At 38.2% G+C, this 23,767-nt stretch overlaps 1 protein-coding gene across 2 annotated transcripts in view; it reads left to right on the top strand.

Moving 5' to 3' along the window:
- Positions 1 to 23,767, top strand: part of PCSK6 (proprotein convertase subtilisin/kexin type 6) — a 167,341-nt gene that overhangs the window by 69,382 nt on the left and 74,192 nt on the right. The window lies entirely within an intron of this gene.

The raw sequence follows: 23,767 nt of genomic DNA, 5'->3' as shown, positions 1-23,767 counted from the left end.
AGCATTCACATCACCCCAAAAGCCTCCCTGCCTCCCTTTTGGGTTAGTCCACCCATGACTTACAGTTGCCCACACCCAACTGTGCTTCCATGGAGGCTCTCGAAGCTGGATGCTCCCACCTTGTTCTCCAGGGGGTCAGCCTTCCAGGGCCCTGTACCCAGTACCTGGCCCAGTGACCCGGTACTATTTTCCCCATTGGAGAGTCAGGCTTCTCTTGTCAGCATGGGGCTTTAAGAGCAGAGAGTCATGCAGCTTCCTCTCACCTCCTCCGCCCAAGCCTGGCAGTTGGTCATTTCAGAATGGCAGAGGGTCATTCAGGATGTCCTCTGCAGTGTCTCGTAGGTGCATGTGGCTGAACTGGCACTGAGCAGGTGTGTGCCGGGCCTGAACAGTCCCCGACTGTCCACTTTGCCTCAGGGCACTGCGTCCTCACCTGTGGCTCTGGCCCTCAGTTTGGAAGTACTCATATGCATACCAGTGGCTGTGCTGGGTGCCTCCTTCCCATGGCATGTCCTTCTCTGCTGCTTTTCCTTTATGAAGGGCCATAGCTCTTTCAGCTCTATGATGAGCAGTGAAAGGTGGGGAGGTTGGGCCAGGGGTTCTGTGGGTCACTCAGTCCTTGGGGAGCTTCTTGAATTTTGAGAAAAGACTCCCCAGCTTTCACTTAATGAGGACTCTCCACCTGCCCTCTCCCTGGAAACCTTTGAAGTGGCTGGGACTTATCAGTCTGTGACATCATTAACCACCAAGAGCATGTCCTGCAGAGAACAGATCAGAGGACTGTCACCTGACCTCACTCCATCAAGGACAGTTCTTTTATGTTGAGATGTGTGAGGTCTCCCTGGAGCCTTTGGTGAGTGAAGACCCATGAAAAGTCTACCTGACTGATCTGGACACCAGTTGAATTCCCACCACCCACTGCCTCTGTGTCCTGGGACAATGGGTGTAAACTCTCTGTGATCAGGAGTGGGGTTGCCATGGAGAAGGGGTTGGGGTATTGGCATTGACCCAGGGAACCTATGACAGCCACGTCTCCAGAGCTGCTGCACACAGCATCAGCCTCTCCACCCTCTTCCCACCCTCCCTCCAAGCCCACCCTGGACAGGGAGCCTTCAGGCACCCTAACACAGCCTCCCTATCCACGTGCTGACACAAAGCAGGGAACTTCTCTGAGACACCCTGGTGTGTCCATGAGCTCTACCTTTTTATATCTTTTCTATTTCTAAAGTTGTTCAAGAGATTAAAGTGTATATCCTAACTCATTCCAATCTATGTGGAGTTAATATTATACAACTTCATGTATACTATATGAATCTAAAACATTACTTGAGTTCACACTTAGTGTCATCTTTTGTTTTTATGTTTTCATATTTTATAAACCCAGTGTTTATTCTTGCTGTAAACAGTTGGCTTGTGAAAAGAAATATACTTACCTACATGTTTACTGTTCCTTATTTTCTAGCTTCATATTCCTTCTGTCTGGTTTCAATTTTTCTCCAGCCTGACAATTTCTTTTACTGCTTTAGTATTTCTTGAAGTGTAGGTATGCTGGTGAGAAATCATCTCAGCTTTTATCTGAATTTCATCTTCTTTGAAAGAAGTTTTGGTGAACATAGAATCCTGGGGTGACATGGTTCTCTCTCAGCCCTTTAAGGTGCTGTTCCATTGTCACTGGCATTCATTGTTTCTGATGATGAGTTGGTTGTCATCCTTATTGTTGTTTTTCTCTATGTAATGTGAGTTGTTTCTCTGGCTACTTTTACTTAGTCAGAGTAAGTATTTTTTTCTCCTCTATGCTTTGTCTATGATGACTCTGATGGCCCTTGGTGTAATTTCTTTCATAGTTATCCCCCTTGGGGCTTGCTGTGCTTCTTAGTGGGTTGTTTGTTTATTCTTTCTTTTTCTAAATGAAGTTTGGAAAAATTTCTGTCAATGTTTCTTTAAATATTTTTTGCAGTCCTGTTGTCTCTCTCTTCTCTTTGGGCACCAGTTATAGCTGTTATATTGCTTGATATATCTCACAGGTTAAAGCTGTATTCATTTTTAAAATGTTTTTTTTCATGTGTGCTTCAGATTTGATCATTTCTTTTGCACTGTTTTCTTCAAGTTCACCAATCCTTCCTTTTGTTCTGTCCAATCCATTATTTCCACCCAATGATTTTTTTCCTTTTTCTTTCCTACTCAAATATTGTGCTTTTCTGTTCTTTGATGTCCATGTGGCTATTTTTTTCACTATTTCAAATCTTTTCTGACATTCTCTTCATCCATTATACCTATATTTTATTTTGGATTCTTTAACATATTTATGAGTTTTTTTTACAGTCTTTTGTACTGATTCCAATAGCTTGGTCATATATGGTTATGTTTCTCTTTTTAAAATTGAAATGTAGTTGATTTACAGTATTTCAGGTGTACATCAGAGTGGTTCATATATATAATATATATACATGTATCTTCAGATTTTTTCCATTATAGATTATTACAAAATATTGAAAATAGTGTTGTATAGTATGTCCTTGTTATTTATCTCTTCCATATATAATATGTATCTGTTATTCCCAAATTTAAGTCAGATGAAAACAAATATATGATATCACTTTATGTAGAGTTTATAAAACTGATACAAGTGAACTTACCTGCAAAACAGAAACAGACTCACAGACATAGCCACAGACAAGCTTCTGGTTACCAAAGGGAAGTGAGGGATAAATTGGGAACATGGGTATGTTTCTAATCATTGATTTTTCTTTTTACAGTGTGCAACATACTCCTGTTTCTTTGCACATGTCTAGTAATTTTTTATTGTACCCTGGACATTGTTCCACTACATTGTAGGGACTCTTGATTCTATTATCCCTGAATACAATTGAGTGTTGTTCTTGTTGTGTCAGTTCAATTTTTTATTTTGTAATGACTCATCTGTTCTGATTTGCCCTTCTCCTTAGAGGAAATCCTTTAGCTCAAGAATAGTCTTTACTCTTAGATGTTATTATTGTTCAGTCGCTAAGGATACTGTGACTCTTTTAGTATTTCAGTGGAAACACTGAAGCATTTACACTGAAGCGTTTAACTAGCATTTCTAGGTTAGCAAGGTTCAAGCTTTAAGTTGACTTCAGTGCCCCTGCAGTGGCAGCAGCTGGAGTATCTGCTCACTCATTCAGCCTCCCCCTATTCCTCTCTACCTGGGCTTCTTAGAGACTTGCCCAGATGTGCTCCATGCAGGGCTTAGCTGAATATCTGAGGGAAGTTTATGTATGTCTTCTTCTCTAGCTCTCTGCTTTCTAGGATTTCTCTCAATTTCCAGCTTCTCTAATAGTTCCAGACTCAATCCCACAGCTCCCCATTAGCATAAGATTGCATATTCCTGATTGAGTTCTAGCTTCTCTGTATTCAGAGACATGAGTAGTTCCCTCAGAGGAAAAGTGTTATGAACCTGCATCATACCCAGTACGGTTGCTCTTTTACAAACTGAATCACCTGCTTCTGCCTTCTTCTGGTTGCTTTCCAATGCCCTTAAAAAGTTATTGTTTTCTTAAGTCTTTAGTCCAGAGTTTATAATTATTATTTTTAAAAGAGTTAGTGTGATAGAAGCTACTCTGCCTTTATTGGAACTAACACTTGTGGTTTCTATTTCTTTACCAAATAGATGGTGTATTCCCTGGTGGCTCAGATGGTAAAGAATCCACCTGCAATGCAGGATACCTGGGTTTAATCCCTGGGTTGGGAAGATCTCCTGGAGGAGGGCACGGCAACGCACTCCAATGTTATTGCCTGGAGAATCCCCATGAACAGAGGAGCCTGGCAGGCTCCATAGGGTCACAAAGAGTCAGACACGACTGAGTGACTAAGCACAACGTAGCACATTGCTACATGGCAGTTCCTCCAGCAAACATTTGTGATCTAGCACAGATAGTGGATTAACTAAGTGATTCCAGCTGAGGGTCATTCATGAGGTTGGCTGTGATTGTCATCTGAGGGCTCGCTGGTGGCTGGAGTATCTACTTCCAGGACAGGTCACTTATTTGGTTGTTGGCTAGAGTCCTCCATCCCCTCCTGACTGTTGGCAGGAGGCCTAGCTTCCTCCTCATGTGTACTCTCCGTGGGGTTACCAGAGTGCCTGCGGCATGGTACCTAGCTTCTCTCACTGCAGGTGATTCAGAGAACCAGCAGGAAGCAGCAGTGCTTTTTATGATATGGTCTTAGAAGTCACACATGGTCAGTTCAGGCACACTCTGTTCTTTAGAAATGAACCCAAAATGTACTCAAGAGGAGAGACATTAGGCTGCATCTGTTGAATGAAACAGTGTCAAAGAATTGTGGATATGGTTTAAAATCACCACAGAGGGGCTCCTAAAAGTTTACTATATATTTATACAAATGGAATAATTTTTTTCTACCAACTTTCTTTGTAGAATTGAGTGTTTCTTACATGTTTTATCATAGGAAAATAAATGGAATAAAAAGTGGCACTGTCCAAATTATGTCTTTAAAATAATACGCTTGCTTGCTAACAAGTCAAAATAACTCCACAATGTATGTAATGCTTTATCAAAGTGCAGAGGAGGACAAGGAAGGTAAAATATCATCTGGAACTTTGTGAAAACAGAAATGACCAGTACTTACTGAGTTCTATCTACATCATAGGCACTGATGAGGTGTCTGTGTGTAGTGTCTTACATAATCTCTACAGAGCACTCTGTCATTGATGCTGCTTTTGTCCTCATTTCACACATGAGGGCCAGCCAGCTCTTAGCCTCTACTGTCTTACAAAAATGCAATGCAGGAGGCCTGGGTTTGATCCCTGGGTCAGGAAGATCCCCTGAGAAGGAAATGGCAACCCACTCCAGTATTCTTGACTGGAGAATCCCATGAGCAGAGAAGCATGGTGGGTTAGAGTGCATGGCATCACAAAGAGTTGGACACAACTTAGTGGCTGACACTAACCCTTTAAACCATATTTACTAAGTGTGGATAGATGGATGAATGGATGGATGGATGGATAATGTTTTTTTTTTTTTAACTTTTGATTATACCATGCAGATGGTTCCTGAGACATGATGGTTTGACTTAAGATTTTTCAACTTAACCATGATGTGAAAGTGATACATCAAAGTAGAAACCCTAGTTTGAGTTTTGAATTTTTCTCTTTTTTGGAGCTAGCAATATTCCATACGGAATTCTCTCACGGTGCTGGGGAGTGGGAGCCTTGGCTTCTAGTCAGTCACAGAGTCACAAGGGTAAACAGCTGACACATGTACAACCATTGTGTCTTCACTTTCGGTACAGTATTCAGTAAATTGCAGGAGATATTCAATGCTTTATTATAAAATAAGCTTTGCTGTAGGTGACTTGCCTGACTGTAGGCTAATGTGAGTGTTTTGAAAATGTTCAAGGGAGGCTGGGTAAGCTATGATGTTTGTTGGGTAGGTATATTAAATGCATTTTTTACTTAAACCTGTCCTAAGTTGAGAACATTTTATGAGAATGTAACCCTATCATAAGTCAAGGAATATCTGTACTTGTATTTAGTAAAATATACTGTTTAATTTTATGTAAACTTAATACGAGAGAAACCAAGTGAAACTGAATATTCCTGAACTTAGATTTAATTTTATGTTTAATTGTATTTGTTTAGTGTTTAACTTTATGCTTGCTTTATTTGATTTATGTGCATTGAATAGAAGAAAAAGAAATCAGCTTAAGGGGAAGAAATTGCTTAACTTCATATACATATTTCCTTATGTGGAGAAATGACATTTTCTCAAATATCTCTCTTTAAAAAAAAAAAAGTCCCAAGATGTGACAGCCTTTAAAGATGCCAGGGTTAATTTTTTGTTGTTCCATATATTTCCCATACTGAGTAATTAGCATTCACTTCAGCTTGTTCTCACTTCATCCCACACCTCAATTTTAGTTCTTTTTTTAAATATTGTTTTTACATTGTCAAGGTTCAATATTGGTCACCTGTCATTATGATTCTCACAGTTTTTTAGTCTTCGGTCCCCACCATCATTTTCAGTACAGCCTTTTCACTCCTGAGTAATTTAATTTGATTCATCTCTTAATTCACTGGACTTTGCCATCGATTAGCTTTTTCAAGCTGGAGGAAGGCATAGCAGCCCCCTCCCGTAGTCTTGCCTGGAGAATCCCATGGACAGAGGAGCCTGCTGGGCTACAGTCCATAGGGTCACAAAGGGTTGGACATTACTGAAACGACTTAGCACACACACAACTTTTCCAAGAAAGGCTAACAGATGCTGTTTTCTTTCATCTTTGGGAAGTTCTGAAGGTGGCCTTTGCACCTGAGTTATACCTTTAATGTATACAGCCTTAATGGAACTTGGTAAACATCACCTGCTTGTCTTCTGGGTCCACTGTTGCTTGGGAAAGTTTGAAGTCAGCCTAAATCCTTCTCCTTGTAGGTGACTTGACTTTGGGGCTTGATTGTTGTTGCTCTTCAGTCGCTAAGTCATGTCGAACTCCTTGTGACCCCATGGACTGCAGCACACCAGGCTTCTCTGTCTTTCACTATCTCCTGGAGTTTGCTCAAACTCATGTCCATTGAGTCAATGATACCATCCAACCATCTCATCCTCTGTCATCCCCTTCTCCTTCTGCCCTCAAGCTTTCCAGCATCAGGGTCTTTTTCAATGAGTCAGCTCTTTGCATGAGGTAGCCAAAGTATTGGAGTCCCAGCCTCAGCACAGTCCCTCCAGTGAGTACTCAGGGTGGGTGAGCCTCCTTTACCCTGGAAGTCCAGCCCCTTCGAGGCTACCTCTGGCTGAGGCTTCTGCAGCAGCTGTTCCAGGGGTGCAACATCTTCGATAAGATCTGAGTGTTTTCAATTTTAGGCAAATTTTCTTCTGTTATGATTTTTGAATATTTTTAGCTATATATGTTCAGTCTTATGCTTCTTGTGAACCACTTATATGTGTATCAGATCTCTATTTCCTAGTTTCTATATCTCTTTCTGTTCATATTTAATTTAATTCTTTTCTGTTTTTTTTCTTAGTTTTTATCCAGCTCTTCTTCTACGTCTCTGTTTAACCAGTGCCTTCTTTCCCCCACACTTTTACTAGTGTGGCTTTCATTTCTGAAGATGTTGAGCTGTCTCCATCTGTTTCTTTCCTCAGGGTAACACAATTTGGTCTTCTTTTGTCTTGTTTTCTCTTCATTGAATTCTTGTGTCTCTTTGACCCCTTGCTTCATGGAGAAATCATGTTTTCTTTAAATTTTGGATACGATGGAACAATGCTTGCTTATACTTCTCATCATTTTCTTCACTTGTCATGCCCCCTTTTCCCTTGTGTTTTACAGCATTATTGCGGGGGTGTCAGGCTAGTCACTTTCTGGTTTTAGTGACTGGCTGGAGAAGATCAAGGTCTTTCTTCCTAGGCTAGTAAGATGCTAAAACAGAAAGGAAGAGAAGTGGGGCATGAGCTGGGCTGGAGGCACTGTGGACCCGGGTCATCCTCTCCTGCCAGTCCAGTGCCTCTTAGAGGCCCCTCCGCTCGCCAGGGAAGTAGCATCAATTCATCACATGCTGACTCAGCAGGAATGCGGCAGTGCTGACGATCACTTTTTCTCCTACAACAAATCAGGCCACAGAAACTGCCTGTTCTTGGAAAGTTGATGTGTCTGATTCCTGGTCAGATATCACTGTTTTCTGAAATAATGGACATTTAGATGGCTTTTCATCTTGGCTGTAAGAGCAGTGCAGTGGCAAAGAAACAGACTCCCCCAGCCATGCATGCACCAGTCTTATGGCCCCCAAGTGCATCAGTACTTTGTGAGGAATTACATACCCTTGGGAATCATGGAGGCAGGTGTCATCTTTTTTGTTTTCAGAGAGGAGAGTGGATCACTCCTGCTTGTTTAACTGAAAGTCCCAAACTTTCATTTTAGACACATTTTAATTTTTTTAAAGTTGTGGAGCTATCCGTTGATGACTTTTACCATTTTTTGTATGTAATGTTTCAGTTAAAATCTGTTTAAAATTTTTATGATGATGTATTTACAATCTTTCCTTTCAACTCTTGGGTTTTGGATTTTGCTTAGAAAACCCAAGGTAATAAATTTGTTTTATATTTTGTCTAGAAATTTTGCTTCAGAATAGTTCATCTTGAAACCTTCATGGTTTTGTCTTTTCTGTTAAGCTTTTTAATCCATGTACAATTTATTTCTGTGAATGTTGTGGAGAACTCTGACTTTGCTTTTCTCCAGTATTAATGTTTAGTGATCTCTGCATGCCACCCTTATCATATACTAAATTCCCGATGTATATTGGATCCTTCATCATGTTTCATTAGTCTATTTGTTTTTAATACCTAAATAATATTTCATTTTAAAGTATAGTTTAAGAGGATTTTTTGATAACTGATAGGATAAATTTTTTCTTAAAGTTTTTTTTTTTTAAATTTCCTGGCTATTCTTGCACATTTTCTCTTTCAGATGAACTTGAGAATCTACTTATCAAGTTTCATAAAAAATCCTGTTGGGAATTTGATTGGGATTACATGGAAATTATAGATTTATTGGGGGAGAATTGGCATCTTTACAATAATGAGTCTTCCCACCCAGAAACATGGTATGTTTTTATTAATTCAGGTCTTTGACATCATTTAAAATAGTTTTATCATTGTCCTCATTTTGATTCTATGCATTTCTTGTTAGGTTCATATCTAGGTTGATTTCTTTAAAAATTGCATTGCTAATTGGTTATTATTGAAATGGATATAGAAAAGCTATTGATTTTTGTGTGTCAATTTGTTAAATCTTGCCACCTTAATGAACTATATTGGTGCTATTATTTTTTATTCTCTTGGCTCTTCTGCTGCTGCTGCTGCTAAGTTGCTTCAGTCGTGTCCGACTCTGTGTGACCCCATAGATGGCAGCCCACTAGGCTCTGCCATCCCTGGGATTCTCCAGGCAAGAACACTGGAGTGGGTTGCCATTTCCTTCTCCAATGCATGAAGGTGAAAAGTGAAAGTGAAGTCGCTCAGTTGTGTCCGACTCTTAGTGACCCTGTGGACTGCAGCCTACCAGGCTCCTCCGTCCATGGGATTTTCCAGGCAAGAGTATTGGAGTGGGGTGCCATTGCCTTCTCCCTAGACAGGTGTAAATAAAAGCTGTCTATAAATGATGGTGTTTCTCTCTGTAATAGTTAACACTTTATATCCTTAATAACTGTCATTTCTTTCCCATGTCTTATTTCAGCATATCCGAACTTCAATGAATTATAATTGTTTATAGGTTTTGTTGTTTGTTTCTGACACATACAGGAATGTTCCTAGTGTTAACCCCATTTGTAGGCACTTTCTGTAGCTTTTCTCCTGTTCCTCTTGATTAAGTAAATTTTCATATTTCTAGCTTCTAAGAGTATTGATCAGGATGGATGTTGAATTTTATTACATGTTTTTTAAGAAAGCATTTAGTAAGGTGATTTTATTGTTTTTCAACTTTACTGTTTAATCTGTTTAATGCAGTAATTGCAGTAATACATTTCTTAACATTGGAAATTTCATCCTTTCATTCTTGTAATGCATTTTATTTGATTATGACTATTAGTTTTTGGGCTTCCCTGGTGGCCCAGACAGTGAAGAATCTAGCAGTGTGCGAGACCCAGGTTCTGTGCTGCATTCAATTGTTAATATTTTATGCATGGATTTTGCATCTTTATTTATAAGATAGATTGAACTGTTTTTTATGATGTCCCTCACCAGTCTGGGTATAAGAGTCATGCTGATTTCATAGAACGAGTTAGGAAGCTTTCTGCCTTTTACTGTACTCTGAAATATTTCATATACGGTGGATATTGCCTGTTCTCTGAAACATTGGTGGACCTTGTTAATCAGTCTGAGCATTTATGGTGACTCTTTAAAGGGCTGGGTCTGTTCAGGCTTTCTATTTGTCCTCAAGGGAATTTGGTAGTTAAACTTCCCTAGAAAATCATCAATCTCCAGATTTTCAAATATATGAGATAAATTTTATGTTGTATTTTCATAATTAACAAACATATTCTCCATATTTATAGTTATAATTGTTTCTAATCTTATTTGTGGCATCTTGCCCTTTCCTTTGGTCAGACTTGTAAAAATTTGTTATTTCCTACAAAACAGGTTTTTTAAAGAACTAGATTTTTTAAATTGAAATTCAGCTGACATATAACATTATACTAGTTTCAGATGTACAACTTAATGGTTCGATATTTGTATACAGTGCAAAATGATCATAAGTCTAGTTACCATCTGTCACCCCACATGGTTATGAAATGATTTTTCTTGTCATGAGAACTTTTAAGATTCATTTTTTTTAGCAGTTTCATATTTGCAGTACAGTATTATTGACTGTATTCACCTTGCTGTATGTTACATCCCCATAACTTATTTACTTTATACCCAGAAATTTGTACCTCTTGGTCCCCTTCACCCATTTTACCCCCCATCAAACCCCCTTCCCTCTGGGAACCACCAGTCTCTTTTCTGAGCAGTAGTGGCCCCGTTGTCCATGGTTTCGCTTTCTGTGGTTTCAGTTACCCACAGTCAGCTATGGCCTGAAATACTAAGTGGAAAATTCCAGAAATAAACAATTCCTAAGTTTTAAATTACATTCATCTCAGTGGTGTGATGAAATCTTGAGCCAACCCGTTCTGCCTTGCCTGGGACATGAATCATTTCTTTGTGTAGTATGTCCCTGTGCTAGGCACTTAGTGGTCATCTCAGTTATCAAATGGACTGTGGTAGTAACACGGTGCTTGTGTTACTTAATAGTGGCCCAAGCCCGAGAATAGTAATGCTGGCAATTTGGATACACCAAAGAGAGCCCATAAATTGGTTCCAGTAAGTGAAAAGGTGAAAGTTCTTTGCTTAGTAAGGGAACAAAAAAACTCATATGCTGAGGTTACTGAAATCTATGGTAAGAACGAATCTTCTGTCCATGAAATTGTCATGGGGGGAAAATGTGTACTTTTGCTGTTGCATCTCATACTGCAGAGGTTATGACCACAGTGTATGATGAGTGTTTATTTAAGGTGGAAAAGACATTCAGTTTGTATAATAAGATATTTTGAGAGAGAGAACGAGCAAGAGAGACAGACCACCTTAACATAAGTTTTATACTGTGCATTGTTATAATTGTTCTCCTTTATTCTTATTGTTGTTAATCTTGTTAAAATTGTTAATATTGTCATAGGTGAAAATATGTATATAAAAGAAAAAGTGTAGGATAAAGGTTTCATATTATCCATGGTATCAGGTTCACTTCAAGTCTTGGAATGTATTCCCCACAGATCCTGGGAGATTGTAGTATCTGTGAGGTCTTTTTTTTAGATTCAGCATACAGGGTTTGTCTTTTCTCTACCTGGCTCGTTTCACTTAGCACAGTACCTTGAAGGTCCATCCATATTGTTGCAAATGGCAAGATTTCTTTCTTTTTAATGGGTAATCATACATGTCATGTATATATATATATACCTCACATCTTATTTATCCATTTATTCATTAACGTAGACTCCTACGTTATTTCCATGTCTTGGCTATTGTGGGTTACACCGCAGTGAACATTGCGGTTAATGTATCTTTTTGAATTAGGGTTTTCATTTTTGGATAAGTTATCCAGAAGTGGGATAGCTGGACCATATGGTGTGTGTGTGCTAAGTCACTTCAGTTGTGTCCGACTGTTTGCAACCCCAGGGACTATAGCCTGCCAGGCTCCTTTGTCTGTGGAATTCTCCAGGTGAGAATTCTGGAGTGGGTTGCCATGCCCTCCTCAGGGGATCATATGGTAGTTCTTTTTGCAATTGTTTGAGAAACCGCCATGCTGTTTCCCATAGTGGCTGCACCAATTTACAGTCCCACCAACAGTGCACGAGGAATCCGTTTGCTCCACATCCTCACTAGCACTTGTTGTTTCTTGTCCTTTGCATAATAGCCATTCTGACAGATGTGAGGTGATAGCTTTCTGTGACCTTAGTTTGCATTTCCCTGCTGTTTAGTGACGGAGAAGGCAATAGCACCCCACTCCAGTACTCTTGCCTGGAAAATCCCATGGACGGAGGAGCCTGGTAGGCTGCAGTCCATGGGGTCACGAAGAGTTGGACACGACTGAGCAACTTATCTTTCACTTTTCACTTTCATGCATTGGAGAAGGAAATGGCAACCCACTCCAGTGTTCTTGCCTGGAGAATCCCAGGGACGGCAGAGCCTAGTGGGCTGCCCTCTATGGGGTCGCACAGAGTTGGACATGACTGAAGTGATGTAGCAGCAGCAGCTGTTTAGTGATGTTAAACATCTTTTCATGTGCCTGTTGGCCATCTTTATGTTTTTTTGGGAAAATGTCAGTTTATATCCTCTTCTCATTTTTTAATCAGATAGATGATTTTAAATGTTTTCTCCAATTCAGGAAGTTACTCTTTTATTTTGTTGATGGTTTCATTCACTGCGCAGAAGCATTTTAGTTGGATGTGGTTCCGTTTGTTTATTTTTACTTTTGTTGCTGTTGCCTTTGGAGTCAGATTAAAAAAAAATACTACCAGGGGTGATGGCAAGGAGCTTGCCAGCTATGTTTTGTTCTGAGTTTTGCAGGTTTCAGTCTTTACATTCATGTTTTTAATCCACTTTGAGCTAATTTTTGTGTATGGTGTGAGATATTTGCCCAGTTTTGTTCTTCAGCATGTGGCTGTCCAGTTTTCCCAATACCATTTATTGAAGGGATTGTCCTGTCTCTGTTGTATATTCTTTCCTCCTTTGTTGTGAATTAATTGACCATACATGCTTGGATTTATTTCTGGGCTTGCTATTCCACTCTGTTGATATATTAATTTTTTTTTTTTAGCAATTCCATACTATTTTGATTGCTAGAGCTTTGTAATACAGTTTCAAGTCAGGGCACATGATACCTCCAGCTTTATTCTTCCTTTTCATGATAGCTTTGGCTTTTACATTTTCATACAAATTTTAGGATTATTCGTCCTAGTTCTGTGAAAAAATGCCATTGGAATTTTGATAGGGATTGCAATGAAATTGCAGATTGCTATAGATTGCTTTGGGTAGTATGTATATTTTTATAATATTAATTATTCTAGTCCATGAACATGAATTATCTTTCTCTTTATTTCATCTTCAGTTTCTTTTATTATGTATTATAAGTTTTCAGTGTACAGGTCTTTCACCTCCTTAGTTAAATTTATTCCTAGATATTTTATTCTTCTTGATGCAATTGTAAGTGGTATTCTTAATTTCTCTTCTGATAGTTCCTTGTTAGTGTATATAATACAACAGATATTTGTATATTAATTTTGTGTTCTGAAACTTTACTGAATTTGTTAGTTCTAACAGTTTTTTATGAACTCTTTATGGTTTTCTATATATAAAATCACATCATCCAGAACTAGTGATAGTTTTACTTCTTCCTTTCAAATTTATATGCCTTTTATTTCTATTTCCTGCCCAGCTGCTGTGATTGGGACTTCTAGTACTATGTTGAATAAAAGTTGCAAAAGTGGACATCCTTGTCCTCTAACTGATCTTAAGGAAAAACTTTCAGCTTGTCACTATTGAGTGTGGGTGGCTGTGGGCCTGTCATATGTGGCCTTTTTATGTTGAGGCATAGACCCTCTATATCCACTTTGTTGAGAGTTTTTATTGTAAATGAATGTGGAATTTTGTCAAATGCTTTTTCTGTATACTTCAAGATCATCATATGATTTTTATCCATCATGTTTTGTATCATGTTGACTGACTTGCAGATGTTGAGCCATCCTTGAATATCTAAAATAAATCCCATTCAATCAAGATGCATGGTCCTTTTAATGTATTATTGAATTTGGTTTGCTAATATTTTACTGAGGAGTTTTACATCTAGGTTTGTCAGGAATATTGAACAGTATAATTTTCTTTTTTTGATGCTCTTATCTAGATTTGGTATTAGGATAGTGCTGGTCTCATAACGTGAGATTAGGAACATTCCTTCCTCTTCAATTTTTTTGGAAGAGTTTTGAGAAGAGTGGGTATCAAATCTTCTTCAACTGTTTGGTAGAATTAAACAGTGAAGTCATCTGGTCCTGGGCTTTTGTTTCTTGGGAGTTTTTTGATTACAGATTCAATATTCCTAATAGTGATTGGTCTATTAGGGTTTTCTAGTTCTTCATGATTCAGTCTTAGAAAATTTTATGTTTCTGGAAGTTATCCATTTCCTCTCGATTGGCCAATTTGTTTATGTATAATTATTAATAGTGGTCTCTTATGTTATTTTCTGTTTCTTTGATATCAGTTGTAATGCCTCCTTTTTCATTTATGATTTCATTTAAGGCTTTTCTTTTTTTCCCTCAGTGAATCCAGGTAAATTTCAGTCAATTTTGTTTATGCTTTTAAAGAATCAGTTTTATAGATCTTTTCTGTTATTTTTTTAGTTTCTATTTCATTTATTTCCACTCTGATCTTTGTTATTTCTCCCCTTTTACTAACTTTGGGCTTCATTTCTTACTTTTTTAGTTTCTTCAAATATAAAGTTAGATTGTTATTTGAACATTTTCTTGTTTCTTGAGGTAGCCTGTATTGCTATAGGTTTCTCTCTTAGAACTACCTATGCTGCATCCCATAAATTTTGTTATGTTGTATTTCCATTTATATTTGTTTCAAGGTATTTAAAAACTTCCCCTTTGATTTCTTCATTGATCCATTGGTTGTTCAGTAGCATGTTTAATGTCTACATATTTGTGATTTTTTCAGTTTTCTTCTTGTGATTGATTTCTAGTTTCATACCATTACTTGATATGACTTCAATTTTAACTTTATTTAGATTTGTTTTGTGGCCTAACATATATCCTGGAGAATGTTCCATGTGCACTTGATAAGCATGTATTTTCTGCTGTTTTTAGATGAACTGTCCTATATTTATCTATTAGGTCCCTCATTTAAACATCATTTAAGTCTGATATTACCTTATTAACTTTCTATCTCAATGCTCTATCCGTTGATGTAAGTGTGGTATTAAAGTCCCCTACTACTATTGTATTGCTGTCAAGTTCTCACTTTAGGTCTGTTGATATTTGCTTTATGTAAGTAAGTGTTCCTATGTTGGATACATTCATACTTACAAATGTTGTATCTTGTTGTCCGTTTGCCCCTTTTGTCATTGCTTGATGCTCATCTTTATCTTTTATTACAGACTTTATTTTAATAAAGTCTGTTTTCTCTGATAGCAGTAGAGCTACCCCAGGTTTATTTTTATTTCCCTTTATATGAAGCATGCTTTTCTGTCTCTTCACTTTCAGTCAGTATTTGACCTTACATCTGAGGTGAGTCTCTTATAGGCGGCATATAGTTGATTCTTGGCTGTTGTTGTGTATTCATTCAACTACTATGTCTTTTGATTGCAAAATTTAGTGTATTTAAAGTAATTATTGATAAGTATGTACTTACTGCCATTTTGTTCATTGTTTCCTGACTGTTTTGGAGTTCTGCTGCTTTCTTCTTATCTTGCTCTATTCCCTGTTTTGATGATTTTCTGTATTGTTAGGCTTAGATTCCTTTCTCATTGTCTTTTGTATACCTACTGTAGGTTTTTTCTTTGTGATTACCAGGGGACTTATAACAGCCTATCTATATAATAGTCTGTTTTATGTTGATAGCAAGTTAAGTTTGGGTGCATCCTAAAACTATGCATTTTCACTCCGCTCCCCCCTCCACACTGCCACAATGTATGTATTTGATGTCACTTTTTACATCTTTTTATTTTGTGTATCCCTTATTATAGCTATAGATTTTTTTTTTTACTACTTTTGTATTTTCATCTTTGTACCAGTTTTATAAGTGATTAATCCACTTCCTTTACCTTACCAGTGAGAATTTGACTTTCAGACGTTTTCTTGTTACCAAATGGTTCCATTTCTTTATAGCTTAAAGAAATCCCTTTAACATTTCTTATCAGGCCAGTTTAGTGGTGATTAACTCCTTTAGCTTTTGCTTGTTTAGAGAATTCTTTTATCTCTCCTTCACTTTTGAATGATAAACTTGCCCAGTAGAGTATTCTTGGTTGGAAACTTTTTTCTATCACTTTGAATATATCATATCACTGCCTTCTGGCCTGCAAAGGTTCTGCTGATAGTCTCATGGGGGTTTCCTTGTATACAACAAATTGTTTTTCTCTTGGTGTTTTTAAGATTCTATCTTTAACTTTTGACATTTTAATTACAATGTGTCTTGGGGTGGGTCTCTTTGGGTTCATCTTATTTAGAGTTCTCTGGGATTCCTGAGGGACTGTCTACTTCCTCCTCAGGGTAAAGAAGTTTTCAAACTTCATTTCTTCAGATAAATTTTCTTCCCCCTTTTTTCTCTTTTCTCCTTCTACGTATCCTTTAATTTGAATGTTATTCTGCTTGATGTTGTGCCATAGGTCCCTTAAGCTATCTTTCCTTTGTAAAAATATTCTTTTTTCTTTTGCTTCTCTGTTTGGGTGAGTTCCACTGCCCTGTCTTCACACTCACAGATCCTTTCTCTGCTTCATGTAGTCTGCTATTGACTCCCTCAAGGGTATTTTTCAATTAAGTTATTGTGTTCTTTGGCTTCGTGACTTCTGTTTGGTGCTTTCTTATATATTCACTGTCTTTGTTGAAAGTCTCACTGTGTTCATCCATTCTTCTCCCAAGTTTGGTGAGCACTTTTATGACCATAATTTTGAACTCTTAATTTGGTAAATTACTTATCTTTGTTTCATTACAGCTTTTTCTGCACTTTTTATCTTGTCCTTTCATTTGGAACTAATTATTCTGTTTGCTCATTTTTCTTGACTCTCTGTGTTTGTGTCTATGTGTTAGGAGAAACAGCTATCTCTCCCAGTCTTGACAGGGTGGCCCTGTGTAGGTGATGAATTTTATCATTTAAACTTGTTCTCATTCTTGATTGTCTTTTGAACTATCTGTTTGATTGTTCTGGATGTGTTAGCCCCAGAAACACAATCCTCTCTGGCCAGCAGAGCCTACTCTCAAGGGCATCCCATGTGGGGGCTGCATGCATCCACTGGCTTTGGGGGACCATGGGGTGAGGGGTGCTTGTCTGCTGCCTCTGGTACAGCCATGGCAGCAGTGCAGGAGGACTGACACTTACCCGCCTTCTCTTTTGGGCCATAGCAGCAGCACAGGGGGGTGGGAGGACAGGTGCCAACAGGTTATAGTCAGAGGGCAGAAATGGCACCTGCCAGCTTCCATCCCTGAGAGACACCCAATAGACTTTTGCTCCTTTGGCAGATTGTTTGAATTTGCAGTTGAATCTTTTCACATATGACCAAGGCTCTTTACATGCACCTGGGTCCTAGGGTGAATGAGTTTGCATGGGAGCCTTTAAGAGCTGACCCTCCATTCCCTCCAGCCCTGAGGGTCTCCTGGGCATGAACCCCACTGGTTTTCAAAGCCAGACATTTGGGAGGCTTGTCTCTCTAGTGCAGATCCCCGAGGTGGGGCCTGACATGGGGCAGCAAACCTCTGGCTTCTCAGAGAGAAGTTTTGTGTTTGTGAGCTCCCTCCAGACTGGGTCTCCAGGCCTGGAGTTGGGATGGGGAGATGGTGTTGACGAGACCATGTCTCCACCTCTCCTACCTGCTTTGAGGTGGCCCTTTTAGCCTTTGTTGAGTAGCTGCAGCTAGCTCTTGGGTCTCTCTCCAGAAGGCATTTTTTCATATTAATATGTAGCTTAGATTATTAAGTATCCACGAGAGGAGGTGAGCTCAGGATATTCCTGTGCCAGTGTCTGGAAGCACTCCATTCTCTCCTCCTGCCAGGGTCCTTGCCTGAGTCAGCACCCCACGTGCCCCCCTTCCCTGGCTTCCCGGTGTCTAACTGGTCCCATGCCTCCTTCTAAACAATTCGGCTCCCTTGCCTTGCCCCTCTGGAGAGTCGGTGGAGGCAGCACAGCACACAACTCCTGGTGATCCAGGGCTGACTGCTCTTCCTTGGCTCTCCCTCGCCCTCCCGGGATTGGCTGGTTTCAGGTTTCACCTGGGACCTGGATTGAAGCCAGCTTCACCTTCCCAAGCTCCCTGATGCAGCCTCATGTCCCTCCCACAGCTGAGACTGATTTTTTTTTTATTGAGTTCTTTTATTTTCAACTCATGAATTTCTACTTTTGTTTGTTTATTAATTCTTCCAGCTTTTAAATTTTTATTATTTTTTCCTACCTCCTTGAATAGAATGTTTTGTTCTTTATTTTCAGGCTTTGATGTGCTTTAATAAGTAATAAACATTTTACTTGTTTTCCTCTCATTACCTATCTCTGGCTTAATTACACAGTGCTCTTATTATTCATTTCTCAACAATCTTTAATTTCAGCTTTGATATTTTTTTCCCTGTAGCTCAAAAATTATTTATAAGGGATTTAAATGTTTTTTCCAACTTCATATAGAATTTTTTGGGTGCTCCTTTTGTTGCTAATTTTTAACTTTATTGGAATCAGGGACTGTTCTCTGTATAATTTCTGCCTTTCTGAATTTGTAAAGTTCTCTGTGTGGTCTAGGACATGCTTGGTTTCTTATGAGCATTCCAGTGGGTATGTGACGAGTACTTGAGGAGTACTTTTCCTCCAGGCTTATGCGAACAAGTCTCTACAAATTGGACCAGAGGTGCACCCGTGCCCCCAGGCCGCCTTGGCTTGCAGATGTGTTTTGTATGGCCCACACCAGTGTTGTTTTTTTAACTAGAGGAAACATTTATGGATCAAGAGATTTTATGTAGAAAATAGGAATTTGCTGCTTCTCTTGAAAAAAATGAGAAGCTCTGGCTTCGTTGGCCCTCGTTCCTTCATGGCAACGCTTAGCTGGAGCTGCACAGTGGCCACCCTGAGAGGTCGGTTTCCGCACCCCGCTCAATGCCTGGTCTGGTAGGCCTGTCCATGTCAGCCATCTATCCTGCCTGCCTGGTGCCTGGAGAGGCCACGTTTGTCACCTGGCTGCACTGAGCTCCTTCAGGTATGTGGGCATCTTGTATTTTGTCTGCCTGGTCTCTTTCTGAGAAGGGATGTTAGTCTCCATATCAGTTGTGGATGTGTCAATTTCTCTCAATTTTGGTGTATACATTTCATAGTTATGTTACAAGATGCATAAAAGTTATCATCTCTTTTTCGTAATGGCTCTTTCTTTAATTAGTATAAAAATTCCCACTTTGTCTTATTCTCTTTTTGCCTTTAATTGTTCTTTAGGGGATATTAATATTGCCATGCCTGGTAAATTATTTTATCATCGCTTTCCTCATGTATTTTTCATTTTTTTACTTTTAACCTTTTGTAAGCAGCATGTGGGCTTCCCTGGTGGCTCAGTGGTTAAAAAAAAAAAAAAAATCACCTGCTAATGCAGGAGATGCAGGTTCGATCCCTGGATTGGGAAGATCCCCTAGAGGAGGAAATGGCAACCTGCTCCAATATTCTTGCCTGAGAAATCCCATGGACAGAGGACCCTGGCAGGATACAGTCCACAAGATCTCAGAGTTGGACATGACTGAGCAACTAAACGACAAAGCAGCATGTATCTACTTTTTAAAAAAATTTTTTGGTACCACCTAAGAGTCTCTTTTAAAGGGAATTTGATGTAGTCAGATTCTGATTCCAGATATATTTGTTATTGTGTTTTGATTTTTCTTTTATTAATTATTTACTAATGTATTAAATTATTTACTTATATATTTTTTACTGTTTGTCATTGTTTCTTTTACTTACTCCCTTTTGCTGGATAGATGTAGATTATTGCCTCTTCTTTATTTTTTTTTTCATTGTAATGGCTTGAAATTTTTGCATTCCAGTTCTGTTTTTCTAACACCTTGAAACACACCTATCTGAATTTATCTTTCTGCAATGTTGCACTTTGATCTGTACCTGCCGACTTCTCCCAAGCTAAGCAAGAACCCAACTGTAGTCCTGCTCCCCTCTGCCTTATTCCTCTCTCTTGCAGTGCCCCCCCACATTGGGATTGCCTCCCACATTGGCATCATCCAGGATTTTCAGTCTGTGTTGTTACTACATTTCTACATTACGTGGCAACAGTTATGAGGGCTTCACTGCAAAGATGGGCCAGTTTTTTGGTTACCTTTTTTCTTTGGTCCTATGTCTTTGTTTTATGTTAATTGTTTTATTTTATAAGACTTTCTTCTCTACTAAGGTCATTCATTCTTTCAAAAGATATTTTTGAGTGCTTTGCTGTATATATGGGTAGCTATCTAGGTAGTATACTTTCTGAGTTCTTGAAGTTTCTATTTTCTTCAGCAGATTTGGCTGAAGAAAATAGATTTTAAGTTCAAAATAATTTTCACTGGGAATTTTAAAACCCATGTCCCTTGGTTTTTTTGGTATGAGGGGTCTGGTGCCAATGTTAATTTTTGTTCCTTTTCAGATAACTTCCTTCTTCTTCCAGAATCTTTCAGGATTGTTTTTTCTTTTCCTCATTTTGGGATTCAACCTGTGTGTTGATATGAGTTTGTTTTCCTTTTCCTGTCTGGCCCTCCTGAGTTATTAATCATCTTACACTCCAGAGATCATGTGAGCTTAACTGCTAAGGGAGGGCCAGTTTCTTTGGTCATCACTGTTTAGATTTGAGATTGAAATTTAAAGACTTCTGTGCTTGGCTTCAGGGGATCATTCTGTTATTTATTTGACTCTCTTGCTTGACTTTTCCTCACTCCATCCTCCCAGAACTCTTATTAATAAGACAGTGACTAGAACTCGGCCTCTTAACTTTCAAACTTTCAATCCCTTTGACCTTTTGTCTTGGTCTTGGGAGAATCCCTAAGCTCAGTTGTTTAGTTCTCTGATACTCTATCTTTGCAGTTTTGACATTTTGAAAATAATTTATCTTCTGGGATGTTTTCAATCAAGTGTCCATTTGAAATAATTAATTATAGATTCACATGCAGTTGTAAGAAACAATACATAAAGATCCAGTGTATCCTTTACCCAGTTCGCCATCATGGTGATCTTTGTGTAACTACAGCAACAGCATCACAATCAGGATACTAGCACTGAGACAGTCAAGACAGAGAACAGGGTCACAGATAGATCCTTCATGTAGCTCCTGTATTGACACAACCACTGCTGCTCAACTCCTTCCTTAACCTCTGGCAACCATTGTTGTCTCATTTCAAAAATTATGTATAAATGGAGCCATAATTTTGGACTAGGAATATTTTGGGAATGCCTTCCTCGTGCGAAAGTGAATTAACTCTAGGGACCAGTCTCTATGTGTGTGTGCGTGTGCATGTGCTTAGTTGCTCAGTCCTGTTGTACCCCATGTTAAGAAGTCACTCTACTTCCTATCCCAGAGTCAGTACCCGATCACATTGGCCAACAGAGATCGTAAGTACTCTGTGGTGGGATTGAATCATGGTACTGATAAATATAAATATCCCAGTTACAATGTATACATGAAGATGTTCCATTAATATGTGTTACAGATGTTAGGAGGGTTAAATGTAAACTTTGCCCTCATTGTATTTCCCGAGAAAGAATTAAATTTGAGAGATTAAAATTTAAGCAAAAATTTAAGACTTTTGAGTCCAAAAGAATTGATATAAATAAAATTTTCTTTTCCTTTCATTTTTAAACATGTGAAAAAATGAAGTTCAAGAGTCTTCCTTCCCAGCTTTCTTACTTTTAACTAGAGGTTATAATCAATGTCTGAGTAGAGTATGGGACCACATTGATTTTTAAGTCATAGAAATATTAGCTTCTCCATGTTCAAACATTTTCTCTCCAACTTGTTAATAACTTATTTAATATTAATGTTAAAAAATTTATTTTTATCTGATCAGAATAATTTTTATCTTTTAATTTCTGACCTTAGTTTTGTGATTATTATTATCTAATTGATTTGTAATAAAGGTTGATAAAACTTGAAAAAAAGGAACCATATACTATGTAACTGTTGGGATTAGTGTTTTGCACTCATTATGGTTCTTCCAAAATTCTTCCAGGTTGTTGAATACATCTGCAGTTTGATCCTTTTCATTGAGAAATAGTGTTCCATGGTATGGATGTAACACAGTTTGTGTCACCACTCGCCCACTGAAGAATATCTGTGTTGTTTCTAGTTTTGGGGGTGTTACTAGTAAAGCTCCTGGAAACATTCTTGTATGAATGTGTGAGCATTCTTCCATTCTTGCATGAGCAGTGTCTTCATTTCTTTGGGATAGACGTCCAGGAGTGCAGTTTGCCGGGTTCTATAGAAAGTTACATGTTCATTTTTTTTTTTTTTTTTAAGAATCTGTCAGTGTTTTTCTGAGAAGCTGTGCCATTTGACATTCCCATTGACACTGTGTGAGTGATCCAGTTTCTCTGCTGCTTGCCAGTATTTGGTATTGTCACTGATTCTACGTTAGCCATTCTGATGGGTATGTAGTGATATCTCATTAATTTGCATTTCTCTAAGGCTAGTGATGTGGGGCATCCTTTCATGTCCTTATTTACCATCTGTGTGTCCTCTCTGGTGGTATGTCTCTTCATGTCTTTTTCTCATTTTCTAATTTTTAACTATTAAGTGTTGAGAGATCTTTATATGTTCTAGCTATTTGTGCTATGATTATGATGTTGTTTGTGAATGTTTTCTCCCATTTTGTAACTTGTCATTTCATCCTTCTCAACTATGTCTTTTCCAGTGTAAAATTTCAAAATTTTGATGAAATCCAGTTGATCAACTTTAACTTTTATGGGTCATTTTTTTTTGGTATCAATCTTATAGCTCTGCCTTATCTTACATTCTAAGGATATTATCTGTTTTGTCTTTCTAAACGCTTTATAGTTTTATAAAAGTTTTTTAGTTCCATTTTGAGAGATCCACTCTGAGTTAGTTTTGTATAATGTGTCAGACCTGTGTCAAGGTTTCTTATTCTTTGTTTTGGTTGCCTGTGGACATTTAGTTGCTGTGGCACTGCATGTTGCAGTGCCTTTCTTCCATTGAGTTGCTCTTGCACTTTTGTCAAGAGTCATTTGAGTTATTTGAATGAGTTTATGTTTGAGCTTTCAGTCTGTTCCATTGATCTATGTGTCTGTGTCACTCTGCCAGTGCAGCAAAGTCTTAACTGTCATAGCTACAGAAAGTTATGAAATGAAGTAGACTGATTGTTCCCACTTTAGTTTTTCTAATTCTTTTGCCTTTCTGTACAAGTTTTATCATTATTTTGTCAGTATCGAGCAAAAAAAATCTTGCTGGGGTTTTGGTAGGATTTGTGTTAAACCTTAGTACATTAATTGGGAGAATTGACCTTTTTACTATGTTTATGAACACAGTATGTCTCTTCATTTATTTGTATCTTTGATTTCTTTCATCAGCACCATGAAGCTTTCACCATGCAAGTTCTATACATGTTTGGTTAGGTTTATAGCTATTTCATTTTATTTAAATGATGATAAAAGTCATTGTTTTTCTTTGACATTCGTGTGTTCATTGTTAACATACAGAAATACAAATGTTTTCTGCATGTTAATCTTGTATCCTGCAACCTTTCTAAGCTTCATTATTAATTCTAGGTGTAGATTCTTTTAGATTTTATACTTGATACTGTTATCTGCAAATTGGGGCATTTTATTTCTTCTTTTTAATCCATGTGCCTTTTGTTTCCTTTTCTTGCTTTATCAACATGGTTACAACTTCCGGCCAAGAGGAGACATCCTTGCCTTGTTCCTGACCTTAGGAACAAGGTCTGGACCTTTACATTAACAATAACTTTTTTGTAAACGTTTTTTTAGGAAGTTCATTATGCTCCCTTCTATTCACAGTTTTTCGAGTTTTTTAAAGAATG

The sequence above is a fragment of the Odocoileus virginianus genome, chromosome 16, assembly GCF_023699985.2.
Source record: "Odocoileus virginianus isolate 20LAN1187 ecotype Illinois chromosome 16, Ovbor_1.2, whole genome shotgun sequence".
In the NCBI taxonomy this organism is placed as follows: domain Eukaryota; kingdom Metazoa; phylum Chordata; class Mammalia; order Artiodactyla; family Cervidae; genus Odocoileus; species Odocoileus virginianus.
The sequence above is the reverse complement of the archived record's forward strand: the minus strand, read 5'-3'. Positions and strand labels throughout refer to the sequence as shown.